Source organism: Dendropsophus ebraccatus, chromosome 11 (assembly GCF_027789765.1).
Source record: "Dendropsophus ebraccatus isolate aDenEbr1 chromosome 11, aDenEbr1.pat, whole genome shotgun sequence".
Lineage (NCBI taxonomy): Eukaryota > Metazoa > Chordata > Amphibia > Anura > Hylidae > Dendropsophus > Dendropsophus ebraccatus.
The window spans coordinates 33429551-33440693 of NC_091464.1; the positions used below are offsets into that span (position 1 = coordinate 33429551).

Consider the following 11143-nt stretch of genomic DNA (forward strand, 5'->3'; position numbering starts at 1 on the left):
CAGAGTCGCTTTAAAGTAACCAATTATTGGGCATTAAGAAACTCTTCAGACCTCTTTGGAACAACTAGGACTTGTACTAGAACTGGCCACCAAACTAAGTAACCAGGGGGAACCTTAGTAAGAGAGGTGACCAAGAAACCAAGGTCATTCTGGCACATCCAAGTCATTATAGTTTTAACTTGGCTGTTAATAAAAGGAAGCCGAGTCACAGAGAAGTCAGAAGCAAGTCAAATTCACACACAACTTGTATAAAGATCTATGGATGTAAAGTCACACGCACCTTACGACCTATTATATTCAAGTGTATGATAGGTTTGGCGCACTTGACTTACTTAAAGCATGCCTGTCATTTACTAAAACTTTTGACATGTCGCAGAGCTGGGACTCCCACCAATCGCTAGAACAAGCACAGAGAAACAAGTTGTACAGCCCTATACTTCCCAGCAATCAATCTCCATCCTGTTTCTGTGGATGACAGAAGTGATCTTGCAAAATATGTGTTGATGTGGGTTGGCTCTATATTAGCTATATTTAAGCACTTTGTTACATGTCTAAACACACACACACACACACACACACAAATGTTTTTCTGATTATTTACAGAGATATTTAAAGAAGACTCTGACAACCCTTGTGTCCCTAAATGATGAATTACTTTTTATGCCATTAACTGCATTATACAGTATTAGACCATGTTCACATGGCCTAAGAGACCGTCCGTTCCGTGACCCGACCGGGTCACAGGACAGCCAGTCTCTGAAAAGATCATCCCGACTGGTACTGCAGTACCGGCTGGATGATCTTTCGGACTACTGGGTTCTGATGCGGACGCATCCATGCGTGCCCGCATTATAACTTCTATGGCTGCTATTCGCTGAATAGTGACAGCAGACAACTAACATGTCAGTTGTCTGCGTCGGCGCTAGGGGTCCCGGCTGAAGTGTATACTATGTATATACGCTCCGACCAGGATCCCATAGAAGGCAAGCCAACATATTTTTTCATATTCACCATGGCCGTTGTTGCAAACTGCAACAACGGCTGTAGAAATACCAAAAAATATGTTGTGTAAACATAGCCTAATACAATAAGGAAAATCTATTGACTTAACATTGCCTAAAATTATAATCCATCTACATAATACAGTATGTGTTCTCTAGTAAATTAGAACATATATAACAATTAATGGCATGTAACTGACATTGCTATATAGAACTACAAGACTTGTGTCAGTCAGCCTTAACTGTGGATTTAGTGTTCCATCCATTCAACCAGATTCTTTTTTTCAGACTGTGATTATTTTGGTATTTCTGTAAATAAAATGTGTAACATCTATGAGCAGATCTGTATGAATATATATATATATATATATATATATATATATATATATATATATATATATATATATATATATATATATATATACACACTCACCGGTCACTTTATTAGGTACACCTGTCCAACTGCACGTTACCACTTAATTTCTAATCAGCCAATCACATGGCTGCAACTCAGTGCATTTAGGCATGTAGACATGGTCAAGACAATCTCCTGCAGTTCAAACCGAGCATCAGTATGGGGAAAAAAGGTGATTTGAGTGCCTTTGAACGTGGCATGGTTGTTGGTGCCAGAAGGGCTGGTCTGAGTATTTCAGAAACTGCTGATCTACTGGAATTTTCACGCACAACCATCTCTAGGGTTTACAGAGAATGGCCCGAAAAAGAAAAAACATCCAGTGAGCGGCAGTTCTGTGGGCGGAAATGCCTTGTTGATGCCAGAGGTCAGAGGAGAATGGGCAGACTGGTTCGAGCTGATAGAAAGGCAACAGTGACTCAAATAGCCAACCGTTACAACCAAGGTAGGCAGAAGAGCATCTCTGAACGCACAGTACCTCCAACATTGAGGCAGATGGGCTACAGCAGCAAAAGACCACACCGGGTGCCACTCCTTTCAGTTAAGAACAGGAAACTGAGGCTACAATTTGCACAAGCTCATCGAAATTGGACAGTAGAAGATTGGAAAAACGTTGCCTGGTCTGATGAGTCTCGATTTCTGCTTGAACATGACAATGAGTTCACTGTACTCAAATGGCCTCCACAGTCACCAGATCTTAATCCAATAGAGCATGTTTGGGATGTGGTGGAACGGGAGATTCGCATCATGGATGTGCAGCCGACAAATCTGCGGCAACTGTGTGATGCCATCATGTCAATATGGAACAAAATCTCTGAGGAATGCTTCCAGCACCTTGTTGAATCTATGCCACGAAGAATTGAGGCAGTTCTGAAGGCAAGAGGGGGTCAAACCCGTTACTAGCATGGTGTACCTAATAAAGTGGCCGGTAAGTGTATATATATATATATATATATATATATATATATATATATATATATATATACACACACACACACAGTGGTACCTCATTTCTCGAACTTAATTGGTTTCGGAAGGCAGTTTGAGAACCAAGCAGTTTGAAAACCGAGCAGTGTCTTCCCATAGGAAATAATGTAAATGTGATTAATTGGTTCCAGCAGCCACCAATAATTACCTACAATACTCATTTATTACACTGATAAGTGCTCAGTATAATCACTACAGTACAGTACAGAACAGCACTATACTGTACAGGACATTAAACATAAGAAATGTTCATCAGAACCAGCAATTATAGTACAGTAGTCACCAACTCCTCACCCATCCTTTACTGTATAGCGTATCCCCCATCCAAGCACTGTAATGTATGGGAGATGGTGGTGCACTGCCTGTACTACTACTGCACTGTATATGCACTCCAGCAGTCTTATACAGCACTGTACTGTATGTGAAGCCTCACCACTGCTTAACTCGCCAGGTACAACCCACCATCCACCCTCGCAAAATTATTCGAAAAACGTTCAAAAACCGAGCAAAGTTCGAATTCCAAACACTACTTCTGGGTAAATTTTCGTTCGAATGCCAAGCAGTTCCAGTTCCTAAGCGTTTGAAAACCGAGGTATGACTGTTTTATATATATATATATATATATATATATATATATATATATATATATATATTGGGGGGGGGGGGGGGGGGGGGCTTGAATTACAAGTCTATGTAATTTGTCTTTTTAAGCATTTAGACTTCAAATCTTAGTGTGCTGACGTTGAGTAGAAAATAGAAGTGTGCAAATAATGTTTATTTAAGAGCCAAAAAGACCGATTTTGCCACTTAAGTAAAGGAAATAGGACGAAACATGCACTTAGTTTTGTTATTAAGAGAATGAATTAAAATTATAACAAGGAAAGCCACCCAGAATGATGACAGAGTTCCCTAAGTGCTACAAATATGTTGCTATCGTTTCTCATTCAAGACAAATATACAATATTTAAAAGACTTTACCAGAATAAACAAAAGTATGTACATAAAAAGGTAATGCTTGACCGATGCTAAAATGCAGATGACAAGCACATACATTTAGCCGCATCCATAGATAGATAGATGTGTGTGTTTTATTAAAATTAACTTTAGTCAAAATGTTATTTCTATGTGTTCAACTAAAACACTTTTAAGGGGTTCTCAGATTTGGAAAATCCCAATTTGTTTAACCTCTTAGCAACCTGGGATGAAAATATACGGCTGTCTCTTCCTGTTCTATGATGTACATTTTTTATTATGGCGATCTCATAGGTGTTATTAGTGAACCCACATAATCAGTGGCAGGAGTAGGATTGTATATACAGCCATGCTCCTGCTTCAACTGCCAGGATCTAAGATCACTCAGATTTCGACAGATTATAACCCCCCCTCCATCTCCCCCAGATGGCATGATCAATAGAACTCACAATATTAAGATGTTAAGATGGTTACACAGGAGGAGGGGGCTCCTTCAAACATCATCATACTTCATTCCTTGTAATGATTGTGTCCTCTGGCAGATGAGGCTTAACAATTTCCAACAGATCTGCTAAATTTGCCCTTCTACTGTGCCCGGGCTAGATGACAAAGCCTTGTTTTACACTAACTAGATATAATTGTGATGCTGATTTTTGCAGTGTATTATTTCAAAGATTGACAGAGATGTTCAAGTTCCCTAGTAGAAATACAAGGGTAATGCCAATGCTGAAACGAGCTAACAAAAGAGCCCGCTCCTTTAATTTACACCTGATAAGTGACCTGATCAGTATAAAAAGAGTTAAAAAACTGGGGGTTGATATTTTCCATCACCCTAATTTAAGGACAATGATGGCAAACCAGTTGACCACTGTTAAGCCCCATTTGCCTGAGCAACCAATCATCATGGGGAAAGAGGTGTGATGGGATGTTTGAAGGAGCTCTCTATTCCTAACCATCTAAATGTCACAAACTTTACTGATTATACTGTGTAAGGGATTAATCTGCCATAATCTATAGATCCTGGAAGTTTCAGCATGAGTATGGAGCATATAGTCACATTCCTGCCCTTATCTTTTGGGTGCACTGGCAACACCCTCAAGATCTCTAGACAGACATACATTTTCCTGAGGGGTCATCAAGGGGTTAAATAGGGATTCTGCAAATTTCCATTCCCGTCTGTGGCCAGGCCCAGATCAGGGTTTCTTTTGGAAGTGGTCACTAGATCACCAAAGATAAAAACATCCCTTTGGGCCTGGCCACAGGTGGGGTTGGGTGAACATTTTCTTTCCAATAGACCCCACACCACTTTGGGTCTGAGGAGCCAGGCATAGAGCTCAGTGAATCACCAAGATTCCAACTTGAAAATATCTAGCATTTCTTCCTTAAGCTTTTTGATGTTTGTAAAATATTATATGAACCAATGAAGACAAAGAGAATGTAGAATGCAAAAAATCTAAAAGGCAAATTTCTACAAAAGTTCACTAACGTTTTTGATCTAATAAATACCTAGCTGAACTTACACCCTATATACCATGGAGGCATTTGGTATATATATTAAAGGTGTACAAAAATCTGAACTTCAAATGTGATGCTGTCTACAACTTAATAAATCAAACGTTTTAAGCCTTCAAAGGGAGCACGTTTTGAGTAGCACCTGGAGAAAACAACGGCGATACCTGATTCCAGCTGAAATGTGTTGTTCATTTTTACTATGTATATTTTGTCAAAGGTTCATGTTTCAGTAGATGGTTATACTTATGTTTTCAGTAGAGGGCCAAGACGCCTTGGTACTATGGGATTTTGTCTCTTTTGTTTAGGTTTTCATCAGGGATTAGGCTAAAGTTTGTGTAGGACTTTACTTATATATACAGATGGTATTTTCAATTAGGAATGAAAAGATTTTAGGATTTTGTAAAATTACTCATTTCCACATATCCAAAGCTAAATTCCATACACTATTAAAATACATAATGCCTTGAAATTTTACATCATTTAATGTTTCTTATCATCTATATGCTTAGGTCCAATATTTGAGAAAACAAAAGTATGGTTAATGTATGTTCAAAAATGGTTATAATTTCTTCTAAAAAATATTGGATAGGAATAAAACTTTATCAATGAAAACTTTCTTAGTTTGACTAACCAATGCAATATCTTTTTTGTAGAGAAGCCATATATTTATTGAAGAATAATGAACAAAATAGGGTTCAAAGGCTTAACCCCTTAACGACGCATGACGGGTATACCCGTAATGCGGCCGTTAAGGGTAAACAGAGAGGGCTCCCGGCGTGAGCTCTCTCTGCAGCCCACAATCCCCGGTTGCTATGTGCTAATTAACTATTCAAATGCAGCTGTCAAAGCTGACAGCTGCATTTGGATAGTATATGTGGCCCCTGTCCCCGGTGTCTAGTGGGGGATCTCCCCCCACAATGCGATCGCGGAGGGGAGATACGTTGTAATGAGCCGGCCGGGGCTCAGCGTCTGAGTGACGCTGATCCCGACTCGGCAATCTATTTAGATGGTTTGCAGCAGACCATTATACTAGAGCTCCGATCTGATGGATAGGGGGCTTCTAATTACTGTTAGGGAAAATAAAATAAAGTGTTTATATTAATAAAAAAAAAACCTCCCCTAATAAAAGTTTGAATCAGCCCCACTTCCCATTTTATAAATAAAAATAAATAAATAAACAAACATGTTTGTTATCGCTGCGTGCGTAATCACCCGATCTATTAATTTGTCCTATTTATGATCTTGTACTGTAAACTGTGTAAGCGCAAAAAAATTCCAATGTGCAAAATTGCTCATTTTTGGTCGCATCAAATCCAGAAAAATTGTAATAAAATGTGATCAAAAAGTCGTATATGCGCAATCAAGGTACTGATAGAAAGTAAACATCATGGCGCAACAAATGACACTTCACACAGCCCCATAGACCAAAGGATAAAAGCGCTATAAGTATGGGAATAGAGTGATTTTAAGGAACATATATTTTTTAACAATGGTTTGAATTTTTTACAAGCCATCAAATAAAATAAAAGTTATTCAGGTTACATTTCGTTGTAATCATAACGACTTGAGAAACATATATAACATGTCAGTTTTTCTATAGGACACACGGCGTAAAAAGGAAGCCCCCTCCAAAGAAAAAGAATTGCGTTTTTTTTTTTTCAATTTCAATACGCATATCATTTTTTTCTGGTTTTGCAGCATATTTTATGGAAAATTGCCTGTCATTGCAAAGTACAATTAGTGGCGCAAAAAATAAGGGCTCGTGTGGGTCTGTAGGTGTAAAAATGCAAGTGCTATGGCCTTTTGAGCACAAGGAGGAAAAAACAAAAACGCCAAAACGAAAATTAGCCCGGTCCTTAAGGAATTAAACAGTAGTTTTTTTATGTTTTGGGGTTTTTTTTAATGGTGGGGGAAGCAAAAAGACTCTTTGGCAGTACTGACCTTAGAGAATTATGCCTGACATTAGCTAATCTGTCCTAATTCTGGCAGTTCAGTGGGAAAAATACTTTTTTTTTTTAAAGGGTAGACTAGACTTAGGGAAAAAATATGACTCACTTTATTTGACTCTGCTTATGCTTTTTTAGTGTTTACTTGCCCACCACTAATCTGCACATCCTTGTTCAATCTTAACGTATAGGAAATGTCTACAAAGCCAATGACTGTTCACACTGGTGACATGGCAAAATGTCTCACTTCTCACAAAATCTGACAGGTATACTCTATTGTAATTAAAATATGGGTCCATGAGATTTCTTAGATATCTTTATATTGTGTTGTGGAGGGAAAACTATGGTGAAAAGTATTATAAAAGAGCTTATCCTTTCTCCCCCAAATTCCCAGTAAGTCTCCCTATGGTATTATAATGCTCTCATAAAGACATATGGAGAACTATTATCCTTTTGGTCTCACAAAAATAGACCTCTCAATAACCAGCCCGCACCCTCCTCTGTACTGACGAGGGGCAATAACCCTAAAACAGCTGGCTGTAGATTTTCTTATTAAAGTTTAATTTCTGGGAACTTTAAATTTAATTTTAGGGATGCCAGAGGCTTTACTTGAAATTATACTAAATCACTATGCTATCCATTCAAAATATTGCCTCTCACAGAGGAAAGGGGGGCCAATGGTGGATTCGCTCAGGCCCAGGATACTCCACTTCAAATAGATGCACTACTATGGTTGTTCATTCCATTTAGATTCATTGTTTTGAAAAAATAAATAAAAATACATATACAGTTGTGCCCAAGTTTATATACCCTGACAGATTTTTTGCTTTGTTGTCCTTTTTTCAGACACTATTACTGATAGCACAAAAACTTTTCTTTCACTCGTGGATAGTGGTTGGGTGAAGTCATTTATTGTCAAACTACTATGTTTTCTCTTTTTTATGATAATGACAACCAAAAACATCCAAATCACCCTGATCAAAAGTTGACATACTCCAGTTCTCCAGATGGATACCTGATGTTATGGGGATGCGTGAGCTGTAATGGCCCAGGAAACTAGGTCAAAGTGGAAAGAAAGATAAATACAGCACGTTATCAGCTAATACTTGAGGCAAATTTGCACTCATCAGCCTGGAACCTGCACATGGGGCGTACTTGGACATTCTAACATGACAACGATCCAAAACACAAGGCCAAGTCAACCTGTCATTGGCTACAGCAGAACATAGTGAAGGTTCTGGAGTGGCCCTCTCAGTCTCCTGACCTCAATATCATTGAGCCACTCTGGGGAGATTTCAAGCGCGCAGTTCATGCAAGACAGCCGAGGAATTTACAGGAACTGGAGGCTTTTTGGTTTTGGTTGTTTTTGGTTGTCATTATGATTTATATACTTTGACAATAAATGGCTTCACCCAACCACTAACCATGAGTGGAGAAAAAGTTTTTGTCTTATCATTCATATTCTCTGAAATTCTGCCTGGTTATGTAAACTTTTGAGCACAACTGTTCTTGTCACTTTTTGTCTAAAAATCTTTTTCCGTAATATAGCCAAATATTACTAAATTTGACAGAACAGTAACTCGTTTGATCTGTCTTGTATTCCAATTTGAAGTGGATATTCTACAGAAAATGAGATGAGTGACATGCAGGTCCTACAGTGTGCTCTGTCAAGCTTCATAAATATCACAATATCACAATTTTAAGACTTTAATTCCATTAATGTTGGTGAAGACATACATCACATTTAACTTAAAAAAAAAAAACAGCAGTATGCAAGTGTCAATATTCATTGTCACATTAGGAAAAAAAGACATATAGACATGAAGGTAAATGTTTCCAATAGTTCCATATAGCCAAAAATAGATTTCCTTTAAACCCTGTATTTCATGCACAACAATAATGTGTACACATTTCTGCTTCTTGATATATTGCATATAAGCCAAAGAGAGGAGTTCCACTTGCCACCTCTTTAGTGTCCTTTAGGTTGATATGACAGCTGGGGGTCTGAATTTCATTGTACAGTATCTTAGCTATTTACACCTCTTGTCTCTATGTAACACTTACATCATTCTCGGCTAATATATCATTTACTGATTATATATCCATTGTATACCAGTGTACAAACAACTATACCTCCCCACCATAACCACTACCATACAATTACTGATACCACTATACTGTCATTGAATAAACTCACTATATAAACACATATATCACCAATAATACCAGTATACATAGGACAAATAATACTGTCACACCATACCCATTATATAAATACCAAAACTCTCCCTAAGCAGTGATATAGAGTCATATAGGGAGAGATCCAGCTCTACACAGTTTCTGCAGACCTTATAAGAATTATAGTGCAGTCACATCCAGTGATTCACATGGGGAGTCTTCTCTGCTTGAATTGCAGGTGACATTTCTGCTAGTCGAAGTTGATACACTTCTTTTTTTTTTCTCCATCTAGCCATCATCAAAACTTTCCCAGTCTATAAATAGTCTATGCAGAATCCATCAGACAAATATTTTAGGTTCCTCCTTCCAGCATCATTCTCAACACTCTACAAACGTCTCATGTGTATTGCTTCACACAATAACAGTGCTCTCTCTGTGCCCCCATATAAGCAGTTATGCCAAATATGTGCCTCCAAATATTAGTAAGGCCAGTCTGTGCCCACATATAGTAGAAGAGCCTCCTCTCTGCCTTCATATAGTAGTTAGGGCTCTCTGTACCCTCATATGGTAGTTAGGTCCTTCTGTGCCCCTATATAGAGGAAATTTAAAACAGGTTACAAGGAGCTACATGGCAATGGCCATTGAACTCAAGTCACTGATTGGCTGGGCAAACAGCCATTTAGCCTGGGTCGCGAAGTTGCAGCTAACAGAGCTTTAGGACCCCGGCTAATTTTAACGGTATCTGGGAGCAGCGCTACAGAGGCACAGGGATGAGTTCACTTGTTTATTTTCTCACCCACCCCAACCTGCCTGCAGTTTTTACAGTTCGTGGGACTTCTCCTTTAACACTTTCAGATTTAGGGGTGCTTTTGATACAGAGCTAAATTTATCTCTTTTAAAGCCAAATAATTTTATATTCTTCTTCTACATTTTGTAACTGAGACAATACGAAAAAAAAATGTCTATGATACAATTTTTTTTTTTTTTTGTCCAAACTGCAAATCAGTACGTTTTTCATTATTCACAAGGGAATTTTTGCCTTATGGCATACCACAGTCCATTAACTAAGGTGACGGCTAATTCTTCCGGCAGAATGTAAATAATCTGACTCTGAGGTAGGTACAGTATTTCTCCATAGTAGTATCCTTGTTCATTTTCTCTACTACTCTACAAATATTCTCTATTATTACTACAAGTATAATTATAAACATTATTAGTGTTCTGGTTGTAATGGATGTGCTACTCGCTGCTATATTGCTATGTAGAACCAGGTTTTCATATGACTGAAATAAACACAATTATAGGCTGATTACCCCCAGATGTTGGGATCTGTAAACAGGCCGTTACTTGGTGACTTCAATGTAATTCAAATTGTTTCCTTCATATCGTTTTTCTCGTTAAACTGTATATATATTGTGGATGTTACCTAATAGCTGACACATGCTGAGAGGACTTACTGTTCTAATGGTGCATTGACTATCATGTCATCAGCCTTACAGAGTCATACATCTCTCCAGCTAAGAGGAAGGAGATATGCATGTGTTAGTCAGGAAAAGTAAGCCCCAGTCAGTTCAATGAAAATAATGTTAATCAATCAAAATACTATTCTTATATACCACATACAATACATTTATAAACTTTATTCAACACTATCTACATCATTTAAAAAAAACAATAAAGTATTATTATAACTAGAGAGGAGCGGAAATTCATTTTGCGAAGTTTGCGAATATTCACATGAATTTGTGAATATTTGTAAATTGCATACAAACAAATTTTATTAAAACAGGTAAACTATAGTAGCTACAATAGCTACAATAGTGGGACAATTACAGAGCAGCAATTTTTTTTTTAAATGTCAATCTGCCTGCCAATCATTCAATTTCCGCCATGGACAGTAGTGGACATTGGTGGATCAGCGGCGTAATATCAATTTTCAACCTGGACAGCAGTGGACATTGGTAAATGAGCACCCAGTGAGGTATTAAGATGGACACTGTGTTGACTGTGACTTGGTATAATGCACACCCAGCACCCAGTGACTTGGTATAATGAACAACAGTCAACCAGTTACTTGATATACTGGACAATGGCTTCACTGGTTCCACAGAAAACCACGCACAATCCACCCTCCT

At 38.1% G+C, this 11143-nt stretch overlaps 1 long non-coding RNA gene across 1 annotated transcript in view; it reads right to left on the reverse strand.

The window, feature by feature from the left end:
• The window catches only part of LOC138767614 (uncharacterized), a 49021-nt gene extending 38496 nt beyond the window's left edge, over window positions 1–10525 (reverse strand). Inside the window, exon 1 of the long non-coding RNA XR_011358816.1 lies at window positions 10466–10525. This is a non-coding gene — a long non-coding RNA (uncharacterized lncRNA). The remainder of the gene's footprint in view (window positions 1–10465) is intronic.
• Window positions 10526–11143: the final 618 nt, after the last annotated feature.